The following is a 14,393-nucleotide window of genomic DNA, read 5'->3' as shown; positions in this document are numbered from 1 at the left end:
AAATGATTCTGCGCTCTGCAGCTGAGCAGAGCTCTTCGTCAATGCTGAAGTGTGTCTCATGAGCAGAACAGCTTCTCAATAGGAATTTTATTCTCCTTTTAAGGCTGGAAGGGAACTTCTGATTGGAATTCACAAAGCTCCTCACACCTCCCTGCTGTTTAGAGAGAGTTTGCACTGACTGTATAGGAAGAAAGTCCTAAAGTTCACATGGAGCAATTACTTGATCTGGCTGCACTAATCAGCTCAAATTACCAACCCATTTACCTTGAGTTTTGCCTTGGCCTGTGTTTCTTAGTTATTGTCCTGGGAAGTTCAACTCCAGTGGATTTGGACCGATGGGACAGCAATGAAACATTCATTGATTGACATCACAAGTCAGTCTTTGTACTGAACAATCTATTTCTCTCAAAGTGAAAGCAACATTCCATCTTTATGGATAAGAAAAACAATTTATAGACCTCACCAAACAGCCATTTCATTTTCTCTCTCTGTGTTATTTTTAGAAAAAAGTATTATTACTGTATTTTTTTCCCCATAGTCAGGAGCTGCATCCAAATGAAAATTTTGTTCTGAGTACTGAGCAATGTTATGTTTCCCCAGAAAATGAGAGAGAAAATTCTGGACATATGCAAGCACTTGCCAAGACATGTGATTTCATCTGAAATGGCTGAGTTCAGAGTCCTAATCCAGAGGTATTAAAAGAGCAGAACTGCAGCTACCTGTCCTGCTCCCATCCACCCAAAGGGTCAGGGTGATTTAAAAGCCCTCTGTGCTCTTTGTTGGAGAGGGATTTTTGGGCAGTTGGGATGAGCAGCACCTCCAGCACGGATTTGCAGGAACCCAGAGTCCAGAGTGGGGCTGGAGGGAGCTGGGGAAGGGGCTGGAGCACCAGGAGAGGCTGAGGGAGCTGGAAAGGGGCTCAGCCTGGAGAAAAGGAGGCTCAGGGGGGATCTTGTGGCTCTGCACAACTCCCTGACAGGAGGGGACAGCTGGGGGGATTTGGGATCTGCTCCAGGGAACAGGGACAGAAGCAGAGGGAACGGCCTCAGGCTGGGTCAGGGCAGGCTCAGGGTGGACATCGGGGAAAATTTCTTCACTGAGAGGGTGCTCAGGGCCTGGCACAGCTGCCCAGGGCAGGGGTAGATCCTGTCCCATGAGGAATTTAAAAGCCAAGTGGATGCAGCACCTGGGGACAGGGGACAGTGGTGCTTGGCAGTGCTGGCTGTACTCGATGGCATCGAAGGTCTGTTCCTACCTGGGTGATCCTGACGTCCTCCGACTGTGTGGGAGCACAGGAATCTTTAAGATTCAGTGAGATTCATCCCACCCGAGGCCCCACGTTGTGTCAGTCAGGGATCCCAGTGATGGGCTCCTCCTGCCCCTCTGATGTTCACTGACTGAAGGAGAAACTTCACTTCTCCAATCCCCCAGCCCCCTCATGTCAGCGTGAGGCTGAGCAAGAGCCAATCTCTCTCCTTGGTGCTCGCTTCCACATTAGGCAAAAAAAATGTAACACAGGCAACAGCCTTCCAATCCTGTAGGAGCTGCATTTTCTGACACTGGGTAAATATAATGCCAAAATTAATTTCTCTGGGAAGAATGAGCAACACGCGATCCTACAATGTTACAACAGAGAATGACTTGAACTCGAGAGGCAGTGATGGCTCTAGAACTAAAAGCAAATCCTTTTAGCTCACTGAACGTGGAGGAGGATCCACTGATGCAGCAGACATTCAGTTGTTTGAAGGTTAAAGAGGCAGCAGAGCAGCCAAGACATACAAAACTCATGCAAAACACCTGATCAAAATAAATCTGATGGGAACAGACTCTGCTGTGCCCTTTGTAGCTGTTGTCCTTCTGCAGCACTCTAAAAGCTGGAAAAGTACCACCAAGGGTCTGTGCCACAGGACTCTCTCCCACAAAGATGGTTCAGGAGGAGGTGACCCTTGAGGATGAGGTTACCCTTGGTACCAGCATCAGCCTTGGAGCTGCCTCTTTTAACCAGTTCCCTCCTGCCCTCGAGTTCTGGGGTGCATAGGATGCTCTGCACAGGGGACATGTTCCTCCCCACATGGGCAGTGCCCAGACAGTGCCAGGCCACCAGGAAAGGGTGTCCAGTGGGCAAAGAGTTCTGAATGAGCAAATTGGGAGCTTCCTCCCTCTGGGGCACATCTATGCCTGGGTGCTCTCCTGTAGCCGAGTTCAGGGCCATTCCCCCCAGTTAACTCATTCAGGGACACCTTCCCCCAGTTCACCAAGCCTGGGGCAGTGTCCTCAGTGCTGCTGGCACAGCTCTGGCCCAGGAACTCCCCCTGTGTGCACACCGAACACACGGAACTTGTTCCCCCAACAGAGAGCGTCAGCTTCTCCACTGGAGAACAGATGTTCTGGGTACTTAAAAACAATCTGTTAATTTGCTGTGACTTACAACCTGTGTAATTTGAAAAAAGATTCCCTGAGAACTGCAGCACTCAGTGTCTCAGCTCATCGATCACCCAAGTGGAAATGTGCAGTTATTTTGCTGTTAATCTTCATAATTACCGTCACAGGCTGACAAATGTGCCATGGAGAGTGAGCAGCTGCTGTCTCCACCACCTCCCTGGAAATGAATCTGGGACCTGTTTTGTGGCATGGGACAGGAGGGACCTTGGTCATGGCCCGCGGGGGAGCAGGGGCAGCCACGGGCAGGGGCTCCTCCAGGAGAGCAATGAGGGGCAGCACCAGGTTAGGAAGTGGGTGATCCTGGAGGTCCTTGGCAGATTTGTATGTGTTTGGTGCTGAGCAGCTTCTGGTTGCAAAATTCCTGGACAAAAAAGGTGCTTAATCCAAATGCTTCACCTGCTTGACCGCATCCCAGCAGAGGAGAGGGGGAGAGAGAGGAACGGAATTATTAGAAGACACAAAAGCATAGGAGATGCAGTTCTGGCAGTGTGCAGAGGAGCTGTGAGACTTTGGGGGATTGATGGTTTAGTAATTTTTATTTCCTGTTTTCCAGTACAAACCATTTCACACTGGTCCATACTGTCCATATTTCACTATTAAATACCTTTTAAAACTGTACTGGTTTGAAAAGCAAAACCATTGAGACTTCAAGTCAGTAATACAATTTTTAATAGGGAAGAGAAAAAGGAAAAACAAAATGCATGCAACAATAAAAAATAAAACCACTGACAGAGTCAGAATACAACCTGATACTCTGTCAGTCAGGGTGTTGATGCAGCTTTCCTCCAAAGGGTCCAGCGATGATGTGGAAAAAATCTGGTTCTTCCTCTGGAATTCAGTGGAAAAAGGCTGCCTTTGGCGTTCTAAACCTCAGTTTTTATCTAGGTAGGAAAGGCTTGGCTCATCCTCCTGGCTGGAGCATCTCCCAATGGGATGATGTAATCTTCTCAGTTATACAGTAGGACTCAATGGCCCATTAACAGAAGACATTTCCTACAGAGATAAGGATGATCACCCTTCTCAGATGGTGTCCTGGTTTGAAAGACAGGTGTTTGCTAAGGAAAGCAGAAGCTTCCCTTTGGACTGAAAAAAAAAATGTGATTCTTCCGATTATTATAATTTTGGAATTAAGAGAGCTCTCAGGCAAAGATATGGGGGTAGGAATAACAGTTCTTTACTAGTGTATCTAACATGACAAACAAGAACAACACCAGCTATGAAATTACCCACAAACAGAACAGTAACTCAGTCCCAGTGTTTTTTGGCTGCAGGCACCTTTTCCCTGAGCTGCAGTTCCCAGTGCTGGGGGCGGGCAGGTCCCGCAGAGCTGCAGGAGGGGTGGGGGTGATGGCAGAGCTGTCCCAGGGGGAGAGAGAGATGGAGAGAGAGCTCTCCGCTCACGGTGTGGGTCCCGGTGATCAGTAGAATGCTGGATGGTGGTAGTTCACAGCGAGAAGACAGCTGGGCAGGGTCCGATGGTGGTTTCCCGACGCTGAGATGGGACACAGACGGCGATCGTCCTTCTCGTCCGAACTCCGCGGGGGAAATGGGCCGAGGCCCAGCCTTCCGCTTCCTCTTCTGGATGTTTGAATCTCGCGGGGCTTACCTCCTCTCTCTCTCTCCTCCCCCCCCCTTGTCACCAGGGCCCAGTCAACAGGTACCTTAGCATGACAATGGGGAAAATTCCACAGAGGGAAAAGGGAGAGAACCAACCCCCAACATTATCCACCCCGAATTTTCCCCTACCATCATGCTAAATCAAATTAAAATCTTCAAATTATAGACATCCATACAGTTACAGATACAGGCACAGTACTGTAGGTAGTTCACCCTAAAACAAGGTCTCCTTGGGGTATGCATCGGGTCTCTCCATCCCTTTGCATCACCTACCAGGTACAACCTGGCCCTTGAGCAAAAACCACCCCACAGATTGGATTGTCTTTGCTGGAGGCAGAGTTCACCCAAACAGTTTTTCCTAGCATACCTCTCATATGCACCACTGGAACTTTGTCCCCATCTGGTGTTCTCAAGGGCTCAGACTGGGCAGGGCCTGCTCGATTAGTGGAACCTCGGGTGTTCACTAACCATGTGGCCTTTGGTAGATTAATCTCCCAGTTCTTGAAAGTCTCCCCACCCAGTGCCTTCAAGGTGGTTTTAAGCAGCCCATTGCACCGTTCCACTTTCCCAGCCGCTGGTGCGTGATAAGGAATGTGGTACACCCACTCGATGCCGTGTTCTCTGGCCCAGGTGTTTATGAGGCTGTTCTTGAAATGAGTCCCATTGTCTGACTCAATTCTCTCAGGGGTACCATGTCTCCAAAGGACTTGTTTTTCCAGGCCCAGGATGGTGTTGCGGGCAGTGGCATGAGGCACAGGGTAGGTCTCCAACCATCCAGTGGTGGCTTCCACCATGGTCAGCACGTAGCGCTTGCCTTGGCGTGTCTGAGGCAGTGTGATGTAGTCAATCTGCCAGGCCTCCCCATACTTATATTTGGACCACCGCCCCCCATACCAGAGGGGCTTCACTCGCTTGGCTTGCTTGATGGCAGCACACGTCTCACAGTCATGGATAACCTGGGAAATACTGTCCATGGTGAGATCCACCCCTCGGTCTCGTGCCCACTTATAGGTAGCATCTCTGCCTTGGTGACCTGAAGCATTGTGGGCCCATCGAGCCAGGAACAACTCTCCCTTGTGTTGCCAGTCTAAGTCTATCTGTGACACCTCTATCCTTGCAGCCTGATCTACTTGCTCATTGTGTTGGTGCTCCTCATTAGCCCGACTCTTGGGGACATGGGCATCTACATGACGGACCTTTACGGGTAGCTTCTCTACCCGACTGGCAATGTCTTTCCACTCATCAGCAGCCCAGATTGGTTTTCCCCTACGCTGCCAGTTAACTTTTTTCCATCTTTCCAGCCAGCCCCACAGAGCATTGGCTACCATCCACGAATCAGTGTAAAGGTAAAGCTTTGGCCACTTCTCTCTTTCAGCAATGTCTAGGGCCAGCTGAACGGCTTTGAGTTCAGCAAGTTGACTTGATCCACCTTCTCCTTCAGTAGCTTGTGCAACCTGTCGTGTGGGGCTCCATACGGCTGCTTTCCACTTCCGGTTCATCCCCACGATGCGACAGGAACCGTCAGTGAAAAGAGAGTAGTGAGTTTCATCTGCTGGCAGTTGGTTGTATGGCGGGGCTTCATCAGCCTGGGTCACTTGTTCTTGCTCCTCTTCATCGGCAAGACCAAAATTTTCACCTTCTGGCCAGTTTGTAATTATTTCCAAAATCCCAGGGCGATTTGGGTTTCCGATACGGGCGCGCTGTGTGATGAGGGCGATCCACTTGCTCCATGTGGCATCGGTGGCGTGGTGGGTAGAGGGGACCTTCCCTTTAAACATCCACCCCAGCACTGGTAGTCGGGGTGCCAGGAGGAGCTGTGCTTCTGTGCCAATCACCTCTGAGGCAGCTTGAACTCCTTCATAAGCAGCCAAGATCTCCTTCTCTGTTGGGGTGTAGTTGGCTTCAGACCCTCTGTAACTTCGGCTCCAGAATCCCAGAGGTCGGCCTCGGGTCTCACCAGGTACCTTCTGCCAAAGGCTCCAGGACAAGCCCTTGTTCCCGGCTGCAGAGTAGAGCACATTCTTCACCTCTGGTCCCGTCCTGACTGGGCCGAGGGCTACAGCATGAGCGATCTCCTGCTTGATCTGGGCAAAGGCTTGCTGCTGCTCAGGGCCCCAGTGGAATTCGTTCTTCTTCCGGGTGACCAGGTAGAGAGGGCTCACGATCTGGCTGTACTCAGGAATGTGCATTCTCCAAAAGCCTATGGCACCTAGGAAAGCTTGTGTTACCTTCTTGTTGGTTGGTGGATACATCATGGTGATCTTATTGATGACCTCAGTGGGGATTTGGCACCACCCGTCTTGCCACTTTATTCCCAGGAACTGGATCTCTCGGGCAGGACCTTTGACTTTGCTCCTCTTGATGGCAAAACCGGCTCCCAGCAGAATCTGGATGATCTTTTCTCCTTTCTCAAATACTTCCATTGCCGTGTTCCCCCACACAATGATGTCATCAATGTATTGCAGATGTTCTGGAGCTTCACCCTTTTCCAGTGCAGCCTGGATCAGTCCATGGCAGATGGTGGGGCTGTGTTTCCACCCCTGGGGCAGTCGGTTCCAGGTGTACTGCACGCCCCTCCAGGTGAAAGCAAACTGAGGCCTGCACTCTGCTGCCAGAGGAATAGAGAAAAATGCATTGGCAATGTCAATGGTGGCGTACCACTTTGCTGTCTTGGACTCCAGCTTGTACTGGAGTTCCAGCATGTCCGGTATGGCAGCGCTCAGCGGTGGAGTCACTTCATTCAATGCACGATAGTCCACAGTCAATCTCCATTCTCCGTCAGACTTGCGCACAGGCCAGACGGGGCTGTTGAAGGGTGAGTGGGTTTTGCTGACCACCCCTTGGCCCTCCAGCTCACGGATCATCTTGTGGATGGGGATCATGGCATCTTGATTTGTCCTGTACTGCCTGTGGTGCACTGTCGAGGTGGCAATTGGCACTTGCTGCTCCTTCACCTTCAGGAGTCCCACTACAGATGGGTTCTCTGACAGTCCAAGCAAGGTGTTCAATTGCTTAATGTTTTCTGCCTTGTTGAGGGTTAGTTCTCTCCCTGTTTCCCTCTGTGGAATTTTCCCCATTGTCATGCTAAGATACCTGTTGACTGGGCCCTGGTGACAAGGGGGAGGGGACGGGAGGGAAGAGGGGGTAAGCCCCGCGAGATTCAAACAGCCAGAAGAGGAAGCAGAAGGCTGGGTCTCGGCCCATTTCCCCCGCGGAGTTGGGACGAGAAGGACGATCGCTGCCTCTCCTCCATCTCCGCCATCCCAGCGTCGGGAAACCACCATCAGACCCTGCCCTGCTGTCTTCTCGCTGTGAACTACCACCATCCAGCACTCTACTGAGCGCCAGGACCGACACCGTGAGCAGAGGGCTCTCTCTCCATCTCTCTCTCCCCCTGGGACAGCGCTGCCATCACCCCCAGACCTCCTGCAGCTCTGTGGGACCTGCCCGCCCCCAGCACCGGGAACTGCAGCTCAAGGAAAAGGTGCCTGCAGCCAAAAAACACTGGGACTAAGTTACTGTCCTCTTTGTGGGTAATTTCATAGCTGTTGTTGTTCTTGTCTGTCTTGTTAGATATACTAGTAAAGAACTGTTATTCCTACCCCCATATCTTTGCCTGAGAGCTCTCTTAATTCCAAAATTATAATAATCGGAAGAATCACATTTTTTTTTTCAGTCCAAGGGGAAGCTTCTGCTTTCCTTGGCAAACACGACATGCCTCTACAGCAGCTATTCCAAAAGCCCACCTGAGTCCCTTTGGGTCTGTGTAATAGCCATTCCTGAGGAAGTCTATGCCTAGAATACACGGTGCCTCTGGGCCAGTCACAATTGGATGCTTCTGCCACTCCTTCCCAGTCAGGCTCACCTCAGCCTCCAGCAAAGTCAATTCCTGTGATCCCCCTGTCACCCCAGCAATAGAAACAGGCTCTTCCCCAACATGTTCTGATGGTATTAGGGTGCACTGTGAACCAGTGTCAACTAATGCCCTATGTTTTTGTGGCTCTGATGTGCCAGGCCATCGGATCCACACCGTCCAAAAGACCCGGTTTTCCTGTGCCTCTCCCTGGCTAGAGGCAGGGCCCCTCTAGCACTGGTTATTATTTCCTTCCTGGGCATACATGTTGGAGGTTCCCTCAAGGGGATCTGACAAATCATCCTCCCTTTTGTAATACCCTGCATCTTGGTTATGGGAAGTTGAGGCTACCTTCACTTTAGTGGAGCTCCTTTGGTTAGTGTTTCCCTCCTTGAGTTGACGCACCCGCGCTGCCAGGGCAGAAGTGGGTTTCCCATCCCACCTCCTCATGTCTTCCCCATGGTCACACAGAAAGAACCACAGGTCAGCTCGTGGGGTGTACCCTCTATCCCTAGCTGGGGGGCGTTGGGCTCTAACTCTGGGATCTGTGACTCGCACTGGTGCTGCATTGACCTTCCTCATCTCCTCCCTCACCCCTCTTATCTCCTCCTTGAACTCCTCTCTGAGTTCCCTAATCACAGCAGAGACCTGAGCCTGCATTGGGCCATTCATTATACTCTCAAAATTTCTGAGCTTATTGGCCACAGAACCCACTGTCTCGTGGTTGGTGTCAGCATTAATGGCTGCAATGAATGTGGTGTATTGAGATGGCCCCAGGTGTGCCAGATTCCACAACATCTGCCCTGTGTACCTGACCTTGTCGGGGTCATTGTCATGTTGTCCACCCCTCCCAAAGAGTACCTCCAGTATTGCTACTTCTCTCAGCTGTTGGATCCCCTCCTCAGCGGTTTTCCAGCTCATTCTATGGTGGTGCTCCTGCATTCTCTCTCTATGGACAAACCTCTCTCTTACACTCATTAAAAGCCGCTCCCAGAGGGAAAGGGGGCCTGGCTCCCTTACGAATATGTGATCCACACCTGAGTCCTGGGTCAGGGATCCCAAATTCCTTGCCTCAGTACCATCCAGCTGCACACCTGTACCCATAAGGTCCCAGACCCGCAGTAACCACGTTGTAAAAGCCTCACGGCCCCTTCGTACAACATCTTTACGCAGATTATGGAGACTCTCGTATGACAGGGACTCTGTGACGATCTCAACCTCTGGCTCCCCTGCTGGTTGTGAGGGCCCTGCTTTCTGATCATTATTATCTAGGTGCTTTGTTTTCACCTTAGACTTTCTAGTTTCCACGGGGGCAACTGCTGCTGGCTGTGAGTGCCCTTGCAGTTCAGCTGGAGCCTGGAGAGATGTAACATTTGTGGGTTCCAGTGCTGCACCATCAGGTTCTCCCTCTTTAAGGCAGGGGGAGAGTTTCTCAAGAGCTGGGGAAAGGTACTCCTTCAGCATTTGGCCCATCTCCTTCACTAGAAACCCCACCCACTCTGGATAGTTCCTTTCTGAGGTGAACTCTGGGGCAGAATCAGGCTCAGGGGCAACGTCCCTAACCTCTGGTCAGAATCCTTAGTCTCTAGGGCAGAATCCTTAGTCTCTGGGGGAGAATCCTTAGTCTCTGGGGCAGGGGCAGGGTCAGGCTCTGGGGCAGAGTCCTTAGTCTCTGGGGCAGAGCCAGGCTCTGGGGCAGGGTCAGGTTCTGGGGCAGAATCCCTATTCCTTGGGGGAAGGATCAGGGTTGTCATCCAAGTCAATCTCCCCTCATCTCGGAATGTTAAATAGAACAGGTTTACAAGGCCTATTAGCAATGTCAGCCACTGTATGATATAATTACTGCTTAGAAGAGATTTGAACCCCTCAAAAGCTGGTGGAGCAGACCCAAAAAACTGTCTAAGGGGTTGGGACAAAATTTTTCCTGGTGTCATATCCTCACAGTATGTACCATTATTAAAGTAACCCCAAAAACATACAGTTAGAGTGTGATAGCTCTGAATCCATGTGCCCACCTTCCAGAGGAAGTTAAAAATCCATGAATTTCTCACGTTATCAGCCCACAAAAGGAACTGGATAATAGTTACAGCAGCCTGAGTTATAGGACCCATGTTCAAGTAAGGGATTGCAAATGGGAGAGATAAAGCTGTGGCCACATGGAGCCCAAACCACGGTAAGCTGGACAACATGATGCCACCTAACACAAAACTGAGGTAACTCAAGAACTGTTATTCCTTTTTCACCCTTTTCTCTCAATGCCCACGGGCCCCACATTGGGTGCCAAAATCTGTCCTGATTTGAAAGACAGGTGTTTGCTAAGGAAAGCAGAAGCTTCCCTTTGGACTGAAAAAAAAAATGTGATTCTTCTGATTATTATAATTTTGGAATTAAGAGAGCTCTCAGGCAAAGATATGGGGGTAGGAATAACAGTTCTTTACTAGTATATCTAACAAGACAGACAAGAACAACAACAGCTATGAAATTACCCACAAACAGAACAGTGACTCAGTCCCAGTGTTTTTTGGCTGCAGGCACCTTTTCCCTGAGCTGCAGTTCCCGGTGCTGGGGGCGGGCGGGTCCTGCAGAGCCGCAGGAGGGGTGGGGGTGATGGCAGAGCTGTCCCAGGGGGAGAGAGAGATGGAGAGAGAGCTCTCCGCTCACGGTGTGGGTCCCGGTGATCAGTAGAATGCTGGATGGGGGTAGTTCACAGCGAGAAGACAGCCGGGCAGGGTCCGATGGTGGTTTCCCGACGCTGGGCTGGGACACAGACGGCGATCGTCCTTCTCATCTGAACTCCGCGAGAGAAATGGGCCGAGACCCAGCCTTTCTCTTCCTCTTCTGGCTGTTTGAATCTCACGGGGCTTGCTTCTTCCCTCCCGTCCCCTCCCCCTTGTCACCAGGGCCCAGTCAACAGGTATCTTAGCATGACAATGGGGAAAATTCCACAGAGGGAAAAGGGAGAGAACCAACCCCCAACAGATGGTAATAGAATATATATCTTGTATTGTAAACCAGCACATAATCCACCCTTTATTCTATTACCATCTACATTATACCCAAACCAATACCCTCTTACAGATATATATATATATAATACAGAATGAAACCCTACACACAGTTCTCTCTTAAAACAAGGTCTCCTTGCGGTACACAGCGGGTTTCCCCATCTTTCTGCATTACCTACCAAGTGTAACCAGGTCCTTGAGCAAAAACAATCCCACTGATTGGTTTGCCTTTGCCTACAGTGGGATTAATCCAAACAGTCTTTCCTAAAATACCTTTCATGTGTACCATAGGGATTCTGTCTCCATCCACTGTGTGCAGGGGTTCAGATTGGGCAGGACTGGCTCGATTGATGGACCCTTGGGTGTTGACCATCCAGGTGGCTTTTGCTAAGTTCATTTCCCAATTTCTGAGGGTTCCCCCACCGAGTGCCTTCAAGGTAGTCTTAAGGAGTCCATTGCACCGTTCAACTTTCCCAGCAGCTGGCACGTGGTAAGGGATATGATATATCCATTCAATACCATGTTCTCTGGCCCAGGTGTTGATAAGGCCGTTCTTGAAATGGGTTCCGTTGTCTGACTCAGTTCTCTCAGGGGTACCATGCCTCCAAAGGACTTCTTTTTCTAGGCCCAAGATAGTGTTCCAGGCAGTAGCATGAGGTACAGGGTAGGTTTCCAACCATCCTGTGGTTGCTTCCACCATAGTCAGTACGTAGCGCTTGCCTTGGCGGGTTTGGGGAAGGGTGATGTAGCCAATTTGCCAGGCTTCCCCATACCTGTACTTTGACCATCGTCCACTGAACCACAGAGGCTTCACCCGCTTGACCTGTTTGATTGTGGCACAGGTCTCACCATTCTGGATGACCTGTGAGATGCTGTCCATAGTAAGGTCCACCCCTCGGTCACGGGCCCATCGGTATGTTGCATCCCTCCCCTGATGACCAGAGGCATCATGGACCCAATGAGCTAGGAATGATTCTCCCTTGTGCTGCAAGTCTAGATCCACCTGTGATACTTTCACCTTGGCAGCTTGGTCCACCTGCTTGTTGTTGTGATGCTCTTCATTAGCTCGACTCTTGGGTACGTGCTCATCCACGTGTCAAACCTTCACGGTTAGCTTCTTTACTCGGGTGGCAATATCCTGCCAAATCTCAGTGGCCCAGATGGGTTTCCCTCTGCGCTGCCAGTTGGCCTTTTTCCAGAGATCCAACCATCCCCACAGAGCATTAGCTACCATCCATGAGTCAGTGTAGAGATAGAGCCTTGACCACTTCTCTCGTTCAGCAATATCCAAAGCCAGCTGGACAGCTTTTAGCTCTGCAACCTGACTCAATCCACCCTGTCCCTCGGTAGCCTGTGCAACTTGTCATGTGGGGCTCCATACTGACACTTTCCATTTTCAGTTAGTGCCTACAACTCAGCAGGAACCATCAGTGAAGAGGACATATCATCTTTCAGTCTCTGGTAGCTCATTATATGGTGGGGCTTCCTTGGCATGTGCCACTTGCTCCTCTTCTTCTTCAGAAGACAACCCAAAAGTCTCACCTTCAGGCCAGTTTGTAATTATTTCCAGAATCCCAGGGCGATTCGGATTTCCAATACAGGCGCGCTGAGTGAGGAGGGCAATCCATTTGCTCCATGTGGTGTCAGTGGCGTGATATGTGGAAGGAACCTTTCCCTTGAACATCTGGCCCAGTACCGGTAGTCGAGGTGCTAGAAGCCGCTGTGTTTCAGTGCCAGTTACTTCAGAGGCTGCTTGAACTCCTTCAGAGGCAGCCAAGATTTTCTTCTCTGTGGGAGTATAGTTGTTTTCAGACTCTTTGTAGCTCCTGCTCCAGAATCCCAGTGGTCGACCCCTAGTCTCACCTTCGGCACCTTCTGCCAAAGGCTCCAGAATAGACCATGGTTTCCAGCTGCAGAATAGAGCACGTTCTTTACCTCTGGTCCTGTCCTGTCTGGACCAAGGGCTACTGCATGAGTGATCTCTTGCTTGATCTGGGTGAAGGCTTGCTATTGTTCCCCTGAGGCAGTCGGTTCCAGGTGTACTGCACGCCCCTCCAGGTGAAAGCAAACTGAGGCCTGCACTCTGCTGCCAGAGGAATAGAGAAAAATGCATTGGCAATGTCAATGGTGGCGTACCACTTTGCTGTCTTGGACTCCAGCTCGTACTGGAGTTCCAGCATGTCCGGTATGGCAGTGCTCAGCGGTGGAGTCACTTCATTCAATGCATGATAGTCCACAGTCAATCTCCATTCTCCGTCAGACTTGCGCACAGGCCAGATGGGGCTGTTGAAGGGTGAGTGGGTTTTGCTGACCACCCCTTGGCTTTCCAGTTTACAAATCATCTCATGGATGGGAGTCACAGAGTCTCTGTTGGTACGGTATTGCTGACGGTGTACTGTTGTTGTGGTGGTTGGTACTTGTTGCTCTTCAACTCTCAGTAGTCCCACAGCAGAGGGGTCATCTGAGAGACCAGGCAAGGTATTCAGTTTTCTGATGTCTTCTGTCTCTACAGAAGCTATCCCAAAAGCCCAGCGATATCTCTTTGGGTCTTTGAAATATCCATTTCGAAGGTAGTCTATGCTGAGGATGCATGGGGCCTCTGGGCCAGTCACAATGGGGTGTTTCTGCCACCCTTTCCCAGTTAAACTCACTTTGGCCTCTACTACAGTCAGCTGCTGGGATCCTCCTGTTACCCCAGAAATAGAGATTGACTCTCCTCCTACATACCTTGATGGCATTGGGTGCCGGTGTCAACCAAAGCCTTATGTTTTTGTGGGTCGGATGTGCCAGGCCATCGGATCCACACAGTCCAATAGATCCGACTGTCCCTCTCCTCTACCTGGCTAGAGGCGGGGCTCCTTTATTCCTGGTCTTGGTACACATTGCTCACTTCCTGTAAATAGGTTCTTGAGGTCCCTTCAAGAGGATCAGTCATATCATCATTCTGATATCGTTTGGAGTTCTGTGCATGAGAGACTGGAGCAAAGTTGACTCTAGATGAGCTTCTCGTGTTGGGTGTCCCTCTTTTCAGTTCACGTACCCAGGCTGCTAAGGAGGAGGTGGGTTTTCCATCCCACTTCCTCATGTCTTCTCCATGCTCCTGAAGGAAAAACCAGAGGTTACCTTGTGGAGTGTGTCCTCTCTCCCTGGCTGGGAAATGCCGGCTCCTAATGGCAGAGACTCTTGTTGGTTCTGGTGAGATCTGGTAGTTTTCTTCCTTAAGTTCTTTTTTTAGTTTCTGATGGCCCTCTTCAATCAACCTCCGGACTTGCTCAACCAGCCTTGTTTCCGCAAACGAGACATGGGTACGAAATGGGGCAGTGACAGTGTCCTCATAAATTCTTAGTTTATTGGCCAAGACACATACCATGTCCTCACCTTCCCTCCATTGCAGCGTTGCCAGGTAACGGGAGTACATCTCTGGTCCAAGCCGTGCGAATCTCAACCACATCTGTGATGTGCACCGGACACAATCT

This window comes from Cinclus cinclus, chromosome 19 (genome assembly GCF_963662255.1).
Source record: "Cinclus cinclus chromosome 19, bCinCin1.1, whole genome shotgun sequence".
NCBI classification, from domain to species: Eukaryota; Metazoa; Chordata; class Aves; order Passeriformes; family Cinclidae; genus Cinclus; species Cinclus cinclus.
Note: the sequence above shows the minus strand (reverse complement) of the source record.